Source organism: Hemitrygon akajei, chromosome 23 (genome assembly GCF_048418815.1).
Source record: "Hemitrygon akajei chromosome 23, sHemAka1.3, whole genome shotgun sequence".
NCBI lineage: Eukaryota > Metazoa > Chordata > Chondrichthyes > Myliobatiformes > Dasyatidae > Hemitrygon > Hemitrygon akajei.
The window spans coordinates 28,585,684-28,598,469 of NC_133146.1; the positions used below are offsets into that span (position 1 = coordinate 28,585,684).

General features: G+C 42.1%; 1 protein-coding gene across 3 annotated transcripts in view; it reads right to left on the reverse strand.

Annotated features, from left to right (window-relative positions):
* The window catches only part of LOC140715296 (protein bicaudal C homolog 1-like), a 320,845-nt gene that overhangs the window by 137,872 nt on the left and 170,187 nt on the right, over positions 1 to 12,786 (reverse strand). The window lies entirely within an intron of this gene.

A 12,786-nucleotide genomic window follows, 5' to 3' on the forward strand; every position in this document is an offset into this window, starting at 1 on the left:
CATGCCAATCAGGTTCTCAGGTCAAAATTGTAGCTACACGTTTCTTGCTAGAGTCTAGAAGGAGTTGGTGTGAGACTCGTAGAATGTCATCGCCTTTTGATTTCACAATGTTCAGAAGACAACTAATAATGGGGTGAGACTAAAAATTACATTGTGTTTCACCCCCCCCCACCCCACGTCTTTCACAGATGTGTCAAGACCACCGAAAGCAGGAAAGTGAGGCAGGAGGATGGATAGAGATCCCACTGAATGTTAAGACAGAAGCTAGAGTTCATGGTCGGCAGCAATGCTCTTCCTGAGGTTAACTATCAGGCATTATTGCACAGTATATCATTGGTATAATAGCTCAGTGAATAGCTCTGCCCCAAGAACCTGCCTGAGCAGTTGCATGTCATCGAGGCACAGAGATATACAGTGTGGAAACAGGCCCTTTGGCTCAATGTGCCCATGCTGACCAAGGCATACAGTCCAGACTCCATAAAGTCCAACACATTCAACATATTCATGCAGAATACTATAGACAAAAGGGCAAAAGTGTGAAACTCTACCAATAATCATTCATCAAGCCACCTCTTGCATTTTGACTGGTCATGAGATAGGAAGCTTTGGCACCTCTGTAGAGCTGAGCTGGAGGTAATGGATGGCTTGCAATGACTCCTAGCACTGTGAGCTTTCAGTGCCCCAATCTAACAAATGGCTTCCTCCACAACAACTACCCTTTGTTTCTCAGATTGCCTTCAAAGCATTTTCTGCTTTTGCACTCTATGCCACCCATAGAAGTTTGCTAAGATTAACCACCCAAGTGGAAATGTCTTTAGTTTTAACTACATTGTTCATATCGGGGTTTCACAGCATACTGAAACGCCCGTGCTGTTGCCTTCAATTCTCCTGCCAAAGGCAACCGACACAGGAATGTTCAATAACAAAGGTTTCCTTGAAGTAATTTTGTGGCAACTTGCTCGCTCTGCCACAACAAGAAATCAGAAACTGAGAGAAAAATTGGAACATGGACTGACTGCCAGGCTACCGCTGTTTAGGAAGGGAAAAAAATGGCAAGTGGTGGGACATGGAAGTCAAAGTGGAGTAGATAGAAATGGAAAAAGGAAATGTGAACAGAGGAGAGAGAAAAAGAAGCGAAGAGGAGGCGAATGACAGCTAGCAGGAAGAGGAAGGGAGGGCTAATGCTAGGGTAAAGAAACAGAAGGCTGAGAAAAGGAAGGAAGGAAGGAATGGGAGGGGAAAGATACAGTGGGAGGAATGAGAGTGAATGTGTGAGTACAAGGCTGGAGAACAAAAAAAATCAAATAGAGATGATGGGTGGGGAACAGAAATGAAGTCATCTTCTTCAAGCTCAGATTGGTTCTCTTCCCTTCACAACCATGTGCTGATTTCAAAAACCAAGCTTAAAATATGGAGGGACCTACAGCTTCAGCGGGAGGTTGCTCTTGACTTGTTTCCACTCTGGATCTGTGAATTCTCTGGTCATGAAAACAGACACCATCCCACTTCATCCATGCCAATCATAATGCCCATCTCTGCCAAACCCATTCCTGCATTTAGTCCACACCCGTCCAAACCTTTCCTATCTATCCAATTCCCTTTAAGCATTGTAAATGAGCCTGCTCCACCACCTCGTTCTATAAATCCATGAAATCTTGCCCATCATATCTCTATCAAGTTCCTACCCTCTCTTCGTAAAACATGTCTTCTAGTTCTACAGTCCCCTTGCCTGCTTTACTTCGCTTATTTTTCAGAATCAGTATTAGGTTTCATATCACCAGCATAAATCTTGAAATTCATTAACTTTGCTGCAGCAGTACAATACATGATAAAGAAGAAAAAAAATTCTATACACATACATTAAACAGTTAAATTTAAAATAGTGAAAAAACAGAAATAAAGTGAAGTAGTGTTCATGCCCATTTAGAAACTGGATGACAGGTGGGAAGAAGCTGTTCCTGAATCATTGAGTGCGTGTGTTCAGGGCTTCTGTACCTCCTTCCTCTTGGTAACAATAAAAAGAGGGTCCTTAATAATGGATACTACCAATCTGAGGCACCACTCCTTGAAGATGTCCTGGATACTACAGAGACTAGTACCAATGACGGAGCTGACTGATTTTACAACTTGCTGTAGCTTCTTTCAATTCTGTGCTGTAGCCCCACCCCCCACTTACCCCCTACTAGACAGTGATGCAGCCCGTCAGAATTCTCTCCAGCAGTACATCTGTAGAAGTTTTAGATGACAAACCAAATATTCTCAAACCCCTAATGAAAGATAGCCGCATCGATATGTTGGGACCAGGTTAGATCCTCAGAAATCTTGGCACCCAGGAACTTGAAATTGCTCACTCTCTCCACTTCTGATCCTTCCATGAGAATTGGTTCATGTTCTCTCATCCTACCCTTTCTGAAGTCCACAATCAGCTCTTTAGTCTTACTGATGTTGAGTGCAAGGTTGTTGCTGCGACACCACTCATCTAGCTGATATATCTCACTCCTGTACGCCCTCTTGTCTCCATCTGAGATTCTGCCGACATCGGTTGTATCAGCAGCAAATTTATAGATGGCATTTGAGCTACACCAAGCCACACAGTCACGGGTATAGAGAGGGTAGAGCAGTGGGCGAAGCACACACCCCTGAGGTCCATCAGTGTTGATCATCAGCGAGGAGGAGACATTATCACCAATCTACATAGATTGTGGTCTTCCGATTAGGAAGTCAAAGATCCAATTGCAGAGAGAGGTACAGAGGTCCAGTTCTGTAGCATATTTATCAGGACTGTGGGAATGATGATATTTAATGCTGAGCTATAGTCAATTGACAGCATCCTGACATAGGTGTTTGTATTGTCCAGGTGGTCTAAAGACACGTGATAAGCCATTGAGATTGTGTCTGCTGTAGACCTATTGCAGCAAAAGGCAGTTGCAGCGGGTCCAGGTCCTCGCTGAGGCAGGAGTTGATTCAAGGCTTGACCAACCTCTCAAAGTATTTCATCACTGTAGATGTGAGTGTTATTGGACGATAGTTTATAAAGCTCTGTAAGTTTACCCCTCAGACTCCTACACTTAAGTGAAAAGAGTCTCAACCTAACCAACCTCCCCGTATAACTACAATGCTCCATTCCAGGAAACATTCCTGGTGAATCACACTACTGCATTCCTTCTATTGCTAACACATTCTTCCCATAGTGTGATGACCAGAAATGTACACAATGCTCTTAAGTATTGCTTAACTGATGTGTTTTCTACAGCTACAACACGAGTTGAGTAGATAAGGAAGACAAATGCAATGTAGGCCTTCATTTTGAAAGGACTCAAATATAAAGAAAGAATGTAATGCTGATGCATTATAAGGCATTAGTCAGAACATGGAGTACTTTAAGCAGATTTGGGTCCCTTCTCTAAGAAATGATGCGCTGGCATTGGAGAAGGTCCAGAGGAAGTTCACAACAATGATCCTGGAAGTGAAAAGGTTACCATATAAGCAGTGTTGGATGGCTGGAGTTTAGAAGAATGGGGGGGGGGGGTGAGGAGGGCAGATTTCATTGAAACCTATTGAATATTGAAAGTCCTGGATAGAGTCGAAGTTCCCAATAGTTTGGGAGTCTACGACCAAAGGGCACAGCCTCAGAATATAAGGATGTCCCTTACATGAGGAGGATTTTCTTTAGCCAGAGGGTGGTAAATCTGTGGAATTTACCACCACAGATAGTTGAAGAGGCCAAGTCATTGGGTATATTTAAAGGGGACATTAATAGGTTATTCATTAACAGGGGTATCAAAGGTTACAAGGAGTGCTCTGTCCATAATCTTCTAAACCCTTTAACACTATCTTGAGATTTTGGAGATGTTCCTAGCCATCCTCACCAGTAATGCTGTGAGCCCGGGGAGCCTTGCATAACCTGGTTCATAGCTTTCTACCAGTGCAGGTGCAGATGCTACTGCAGAAATAAACCTATTATAGTGATAAAACTCTTCGTGAGTGCTTATGGCAAGAAACACTTTGGAATCTGCTTCCATCTCCATCTGAGGTAGGCCTAAGCTAAGTCCACTTTGCTGAAGTGTGTCCACCCTAGAAAGGTTGGCAAAGATATCCTCTATTCTGGGCAGAATGTGCTGATCTACTTTCAGTACTGGGTTGATGGCGGTCTTAAAATCACCACAGATCCTGACAGACCCATCCTTCTTGGATTTTTGGGACCACTGGTGCTGTTCATGGGCTCCAGTCAACCTTGGAAAGAATTCCTTCAGTTTTCTTACGAGCTAGCTCACTGGCTACTTTATCAAGGATCGTCTAAGTAACCAGACAGGCTTTGTAAAACTTGAGTGTGGCATTTTCATTTAACACTATCTTACCCTTGACACGTTCAAGTTTTGAGTGTCATCCTTGAACATCATCCAGTACCTTTCTTAATTCACTTTCAGTTAACTATATTGCAGGGGATGTTTCATGCAAATAGTAAGTGTCTCAGCCAATCACAGCCCCACAATGTTGTTCCTCCCTGTTTTTACCATATGCAGGCTCAATGTGGCTTGTTGGTTGTTGTATTTCACTGCTACAAATGTCATTTCCATAGGAGTTACCTTTTCTCCAGTACAAGTTCTTAGTTGGATATCTGAAGGCTTCAGTTTAGTATCTTTGAAATGGTGTTCAAAGTCTTTTTTTGTTATGACCAAAACAGCTGAGTCAATGTCAATTCTATTTGAATTAATTTGCCGTTCACTTCTGGTAAGCCATAGATAGACCTCAGTATGTGCGGTTGGGAGACTGTAGGTCTGACACGGTGGTCAGCAGCACAGGGGCGCCGCAGGGAACCGTACTCTCTCCGGTCCTGTTCACCTGTACACATCAGACTTCCAATATAACTCGGAGTCCTGCCATGTGCAGAAGTTCGCTGATGACACGGCCATAGTGGGGTGTGTCAGGAATGGACAGGAGGAGGAGTATAGGAAACTGATACAGGACTTTGTGATATGGTGCAACTCAATACCTGCGTCTCAATATCACCAAGACCAAGGAGATGGTGGTGGACTTTAGGAGATCTAGGCCTCATATGGAGCCAGTGATCATTAATGGAGAATGTGTGGAGCAGGTTAAGACCTACAAGTATCTGGGAGTACAGTTAGACGAGAAGCTAGACTGGACTGCCAACACAGATGCCTTGTGCAGGAAGGCACAGAGTCGACTGTACTTCCTAAGAAGGTTGGCGTCATTCAATGTCTGTAGTGAGATGCTGAAGATGTTCTATAGGTCAGTTGTGGAGAGCGCCCTCTTCTTTGTGGTGGCGTGTTGGGGAGGAAGCATTAAGAAGAGGGACGCCTCACGTCTTAATAAGCTGGTAAGGAAGGCGGGCTCTGTCGTGGGCAAAGTACTGGAGAGTTTAACATCGGTAGCTGAGCGAAGGGCGCTGAGTAGGCTACGGTCAATTATGGATAACTCTGAACATCCTCTACATAGCACCATCCAGAGACAGAGAAGCAGTTTCAGCGACAGGTTACTATTGATGCAATGCTCCTCAGACAGGATGAAGAGATTAATACTCCCCAATGCCATTAAGCTTTACAATTCTACCGCCAGGACTTAAGAACTTTTTAAAAGCTATTATTAATGCTTTTTGAGATAGTGATTTAGATGCATATCATATTTTTTACTGAGTTAAGTATTGTATGTAATTAGTTTTGCTACAACAAGTGTATGGGACATTGGAAAAAAAGTTGAATTTCCCCATGGGGATGAATAAAGTATCTATCTATCTATCTATTGGTCATCTTGTGTTAGTTTTCTCAATGTAAATCTCAAGGCTACCTAGCCCTGCGTCACTATCATCATTATCATATTTTTTATCAACAGCATGCAACTCCACTTTTTATCTTTTTCTTTTCCCTATGCAGCCTATTTCTTTTTGCCTGCCTGACATGCTCTTTGTATGTGTTCTACTTTGTTGCATTTTCTGCACGTTTTGCCTTTAAACATGCATTGGGCTGGTATATGTGAGATCCTGCCAGAGTGGTAGCATAATTTGTTCAGCCATGCAAGTTGTTATTTAGATGGTGCTATTTATCACACTCACCTTCATTCCTGACTTCAACTCAACTGTACATCTGGCCATTGTTTCCATTGATACAGCAATTTCAACTGCTCTTTTCAACGTGAGTTGTGCTTCAGTTAGGAGTTATGTATGAATGCTTTCTTGTAACATTCCACAAACTAAATAACCTCTCAGTGCGTAATTAAGCCTATTACTGAACTGATAATGCTCAGTTTCTTCAATTCAGCCATGTAAGCTGAAATGGACTCCCCGTCAATGAGATTCCAATTATGAATCTTGAAGCATTCTGCGATCAACAATGGTTTCAGTTCTAAATGTTCCTACATTACTTTCATGATATCAACAAAGCTAATTTTGACTGGGTTGGTTGGAGCAGTTAAATTTCTAAGCCTACCAGATGATTTTCCACCTATTACACTCAGTTACACTGGCATTCACTTTCATTGGCTTCAAAATACTGCTCAATTTGTTCAGTGTACATCATCCAGTTATCTGTTGTGCAAATGAACACATCTCTTTCCAAGGTAGCCAATCATTTCTGCTTTTATTTATTTATCAGTACTCACTGTTTACGAATCAACTGATTCATTCAACGATACATTCATCCATCCATCAATAACATGATGTGCTTCAACAGATAGGTAATCAACTCTGGTGTGTTTTAAAACATTGTTATTGCCACTGTTATGTTTTGTAACTCCAAAAAACAATTTAAAAAACTATACAGAGCTGAAAAATGTGTCTACTTAGTTTCTTCTTTTAGTAAGACACTCATATCTGACATGGTGGCAGAATGACGTATGCAATTTACCTAGTTGCATATAACTCGTAATGAATTATATGAATGTAATGAATGTAAACAAAGAATGATTAGTCAAACAATATATTTACAATATTACTCAAATATTAAATACACTACACCTTCTACACCAGAAATCTTGTTCTTTCTGCTTGTGGGGCAGACCTGCAGTACCTGATGTTCTTGATAACTAGCAGCGTTTTGAGATTGTAAAAAAGACAAAGGACAAACCATTGCACCTTTGGCTGCATCCGAGTGTGCCGCCATCAAGCTCAAGGCTGGACTCAGGGATTGCAGAAAGTAAGGCTAATCAGAGATGGAGTTATCTGTATTCACATCAAGGATGGATTCGGAGTTGAGGTCCGTATTCACTTCCATCCTTTAAGTTCATTTGTTTTTGTTTTTTTTAATGTCCTTTTTGTTGGAAGTAAGTTTAAATGAGCAGGCTATAGCTGAAGAAAGTTCACATTGCCAGTATCTGCTCACACGCCTGCTTAGAGACACTATAGCCAGAAAACTCCAATCAGATGTACCTGAGACCTTGGTCTTGAGTTCTCTCTCTGCAAACCTTCAATGAGGGGCATGAATGTTTGGCCTCAAGAACACGAACACACACACACACCCCCCCTATAATAATCACAAACACAAACTGATTGGGATACAGCCTGATCATTGGTGGAAACCATTACTTTCTGGATGAAAGCTCTTACAATTGAGTTTTGTTTCACAAAATCAATGCGTCTCCATTTATGGTGTGATACTGTTTCGGCTGTTCACAAAAGTTATCAACTTGTGCAATGGCTGCTATACATTTTCCCTCCAGATGTTTGTGGTAATAAACTGACCCAAGTAAACTGTCTGCTTTTCCAAGTAAAAACTGGCACAATAACACACTGCCCAGTTATCACCACAAACAGGCAATTATCCAAATCTAGGCCATGGTTCATTAAAGTGGAACATTATTTAATTTTATTACCTTCAACTGGGAGAAGGGAAAATAAATATAATTGAATTTATAATTTATAATTAAATTTATAATATAAATATAATAAATACAAGGTTAAAACAAAGAATTCGCTTTTGAGAACTCATCCAAATATTAACTAACGCTTTGTTTCAGTGCTGGGAAATTCAAACATCTCCTCAACAATCTTTTCACGACCAAGCCATAAAATAAAATCATCCTGCTAATGAAGACTAAAACCAGCACACGCTGTAATCATTAAGAGAGTGAAGACTTTTTACTGAAGGTTCACTGAGAGGGAACTGAAGGCCATGGTCTCAGGTACACCTGACTGGAGTTTCCTGGCTATTCGTGCCTCTAATCAGGTGTGTGAGCAGTTACTGGTGATGTGAACTTTCTTCAGCTACGGTCTGCTCACCAAAAGGTCTTCTAACAAAAAGTTCATAATCAAATTAAAAACAACAGAAATCTTCTGTCATATTAAGGTAAAATATTAGTCTCGTGCCAGAATACAGTACCCACTACAGGCAGTCCCCAACTTACGGACAACTCGTACTTATGAATGGAGGGAGGAGAACACCGTCTGCCATTTTAAGTCGTTGCCGTTAACCTTGTGTTGAGTGTGTAACTTTGTATTTGGCTTAAATATTTCTTAGCAAGAATCACCCTGAGACCCCCCCACCCTTTTCCAGTCAGCACCGCCCCCACTTGTCCCATTTAACCTGTCTCAGTGAGGGTGGACTTTAGGACCTGGAGCAGCACAAGACCCACCGCCAGCGGCGGCTACTGTATTTTTTTAAATTAAGTGCGATTGTGAACAATAGCCAGATCAGAAATGCTAATCAAGTCAACTAGTTCCTAAAGAGAACTCTGATAGGCCAATAAGACGGTTCACTGCTGCTCAGCGATAGAACATAAAATCTGCAGTTTTCTGTTCTGTTGACCGAAAACAAGGCAATTGAAAATAAAGTGGAAATAATAAAGCGATTGGAAAGAGGTGAAATGCCATCTGTCGTTGAAGAAGCTTTAGGCTACAGTCAGTCAACGATCGGAACAATTTTAAAGGTTACAGGTAAAGGATAAAGTGAGAATAATGGAGAATAAAGGGAGAATAAAGGCCCTGCCCTGATGAAAACTACATTTATTACTAAGCAACGCAGTGGTTTAATTATTGAAATACACACGTTTCTTAAGTGCTTCAGATGCATAGAAAGGTAAAATATGTACTATATACTAAGACAAACGTTTGACTAACTGGCGCTAAATAATACCAGATGTACCTGTTCCGACTTACGTACAAATCCGACTTAAAGATGGACTCAGGAACGGAACTCGTTCGTAACCTGGGGACTGTCTGCAGAGGAATCCTAAACAAGCACGTTACGGTTATTTTCATTATCACATACCAAGTCAAGCCTATTATTTACAAGAGGGCTGTTACCAGCAAAGTAATAAACAGAAAGCTGGGTTATGAGAATAGCCTAAGTAGTTACACCTTTGCCTAGCATGCATGATGGATTAAGTGGACTCCTCCTGTGAGGAATATTTAATTCTGGAGGCAAAATAATACCTAAGAAGTGGCAAATTTTTGAAACTACCCAGTTACAAACATACTTAAAAAAACAATTAATTTACTAAGAACTGAAATTGCCAGACAAGCGTGCAGATTTAAATGACGAGCTTCAACATACAAAATTCGGACACAACTCCAAAAGTTTCTCCATGCAAGATGAACAAAAACTAGGCTTTAATATTTCTTTTGATATGCAGTGTCTGGGATGCAACCAGTAAATAATTTCTGTGAAGCTCTGGTTCTATGACATTACCAGCTTGTTATTTTTAAATTTGGTGGCATCATTATACAGTAATAACTGATCAGGGATTTATAGTAATATGAATTGCTGATTCTGATGGCTCCCATTTGGTTCTTTGATACAGCTCCTTTCTATTCTCAGCCTTCAATACCAATGGTAAATGCAGAGGCTATTTTAGTTATGTATTAACTGTACGAAAATCTGACATTAATTTCTTTATACATTTGGACTAGTGATGAACTGCAAGTTCAGTAACAGGAGTTAAAATTCCATTGTGATTTTATGGATCAAAATGCCCCTAAGCTCTGTGTAGGAGTATTATCAATTAGAATTTGACTGAGCCAATTTGAGATATTAAAATAGATTTCTAAAGCTTACTCAAAGAGGTAATATTTCCTGATGGTATCAAACAGATTGTACTCCTTCAAACAACACGCATATCTGCCATTTGGTTTTACTACATGCGTTATTATAGCGTACACTATTAAAACAAATAAATCTTCTGTACCATAAAAAAATTACACTTTGTTCTAAAAGGAGCAGACTACTCAAATTTCAATATCATTATATGGCCCGTCTTAAACAGCACGTTAGATATTGTTGCTGTTATTCATTTGTGTGATTGTCCCTCCCCAATTTTCTTCGCAAAAGTCAAGCTGAGCCACTTTCTTGGTCTGCGGAGGCCCACTGAGCTGCTGAATCAGAATCAGGTTTACTATCACTGATGTGCGTTGAGAAAATTTGTTGTTTTGCAGCAGCAGTTCAGTGCAATGGATAGTTTAAAAATGAATAGGGAGTTCCAGAATGTAGACCAACAGCCAAAGAAGTATGGAGATACATTTCCATGTTCAGACGGTTCACGGTTTGGAGGGGAACCCAGCAAGTGCCTGTTGCTACCTGCCTTTCCAATGGGCAGAGACTGTGGGCTGTTGTAGCAGCCAAGGTGAGTTGCTGCAGTGTATCTTGCAGGAAATTTGCTCTGTGGCCAGGGTTCACTACTGGAGGAGAAAGGGAATGTTTTATACTGGAGACCTGGGCACCAGATTCAGATTTATTTATCACATGAATATTGAGACAGGCACCATTTGCATTAACAGCCAACACACTTCAGATGGGCTGGGGGCAGCCCGCAAGCGTTGCCAACATAGCATCTGCACCATGCTTGGTGGAAAAAAACAGAACTACACACGCACGCACACACGCACACACACACACACAAAATCAGACTGCCCACCGCTGGCCTCCAGCCCCCTGCAGACTCGTGCAAACATTGGGCACAAACCTAGGGCTCCAGCCAATGGGCCACAACTTCTGGATTTCTAAGCGACCTCTGGGCTTTGATCTTAGGTATCAACTCCAGGACTGCAAATGACGAGTGAGGACCCTGGATGAGGAACCCAAACTCCAGGCCTGAACTCCGTTCTTGCTAATCTAATGAAGGGCCCCAAACACCGAACTCTGGTCTTGCCTACTTGTGTACCCAGGCTGTCACTGTCATTTCTCCTGCCCGTATGGAACTCTGATCCTGGAGTGAGCCAATGACTCGTTCACGGGGGGGACGGAAAGAAGCCAGTCCTTGGCATCACTAGTCCAATATTTGATCACAGCTGTCCTTTGCCCATGCTCACTTCATTGGCCTTAAAGTGCAAAGTAGAGGCATAGTCTCCAGCCTGGCCTCATCAGTGCCCATGATAGAGCTGGCTGAGATTACAAATCACTGTGACTGTTTCCTCTCCTGTGCAGTGGCCCCTCCATACCACACCGTAATGCAAACAGTCAGAATACTTTCCACAATACATCTGCAGAGTCTTTAGTGACATAGTCCACCCCCCCCCCCCCCACATCCCTGTCTCTAAACCCTAACCTGCTCTCTCTGACCTCAAAACTATTCCTATGAGCCTCCAAAGAAACTCAGACTGAGCCAAGCAATTCAGCTACAGTACATCAGCATGGATGGTGCAGTACTCTCCAAACATCGTGGGAGCTGCGCTCATCCAGGCAAGGGGGGGGGGGGGGGGTCAACCATCTCATCCCATCTTGCAGCCTTTAGGTAGTGGAACAAAAGAAACAGATACAGTAACAACCAACTCTGGTGTCTGCTCTGCTGATCAATACCGCCATGGCTGGCCTTCCATGTTAATGGCGCTTTCCTCCACTCTCAGAATCAGGTTCATGAAATTTGTTGTTTGTGGCAGTGCGACACATAAAATATATTATAAATTATAACAAGAAATGCATATAAAAAAATTAAATGAATAGTGCAAAAATGGTGAAGTAGTGTTCATGGTCCATTCAGAAATCTAATGTCAGAGAGGAAGAAGCCATTCCTAAAATGTTGATTGTGCGCCTTTGGGCTCCTGTACCTTCTTTCTGATCGTAGTAATGGGAAGAGGGCTTGCTTTGGGTGGTGGGGGTCCTTAATGATGGATGCCACTTTTTTAAGGTATCACTTTTTGAAGATGTTTTCAATGGAAAGGCTAGTGCCCGTGATGGAGCTGAGTGAGTTTACATCCCTCTGCAGCTATTTCCGCTCCTGTGCGGTGGTCCCTCCGTACCGGATGGTGAAGCAACCAGTAGAATGCTCTCCACGTTACATCTGTAGCAATTTTCTAGTCTTTGGTGATATATCAGATCTCCTCAACCTCCTAATGAAATATAGCTGTTGGTGCACTCCCTTTGTATTTACATCAGTATACTGGGCTCAGCATAGATCTTCAGAAATGTTGACATCTAGGAACTTGAAACTGCTCACCCTTTCCACTGCTGACCCTCAATGGGGACTGGTGGGTGTTCCCTCAACTTCCCCTTCCTTAAAATCCATAATCAATTCCTTGGTCTTACTGATACTGAGCGCAAGGTTGTTGTTGCAACTCTATAGTCACAATTGTGACTCAACACTGATTGCGGTAAGTCAGTCACATCATCCACGTGCCTGACTCCCGCCTCCCAAAACAACTCCTGTTCAGCCAACTCAACGGTGCAAATCACACTCCTGGAGGGCAGAAAAAGCGGTTCAAGGACAATATCAAGATCCACCTGAGGGAGTGCCACATAACCTGAATGATGGGAGAAATTAGCAGAGGATAGGGAAAGCTGGAGGACTGTCTATGAGGGGAATGCACAGCTCGAAGAATACCCCCACCATCCTGCAGAGACC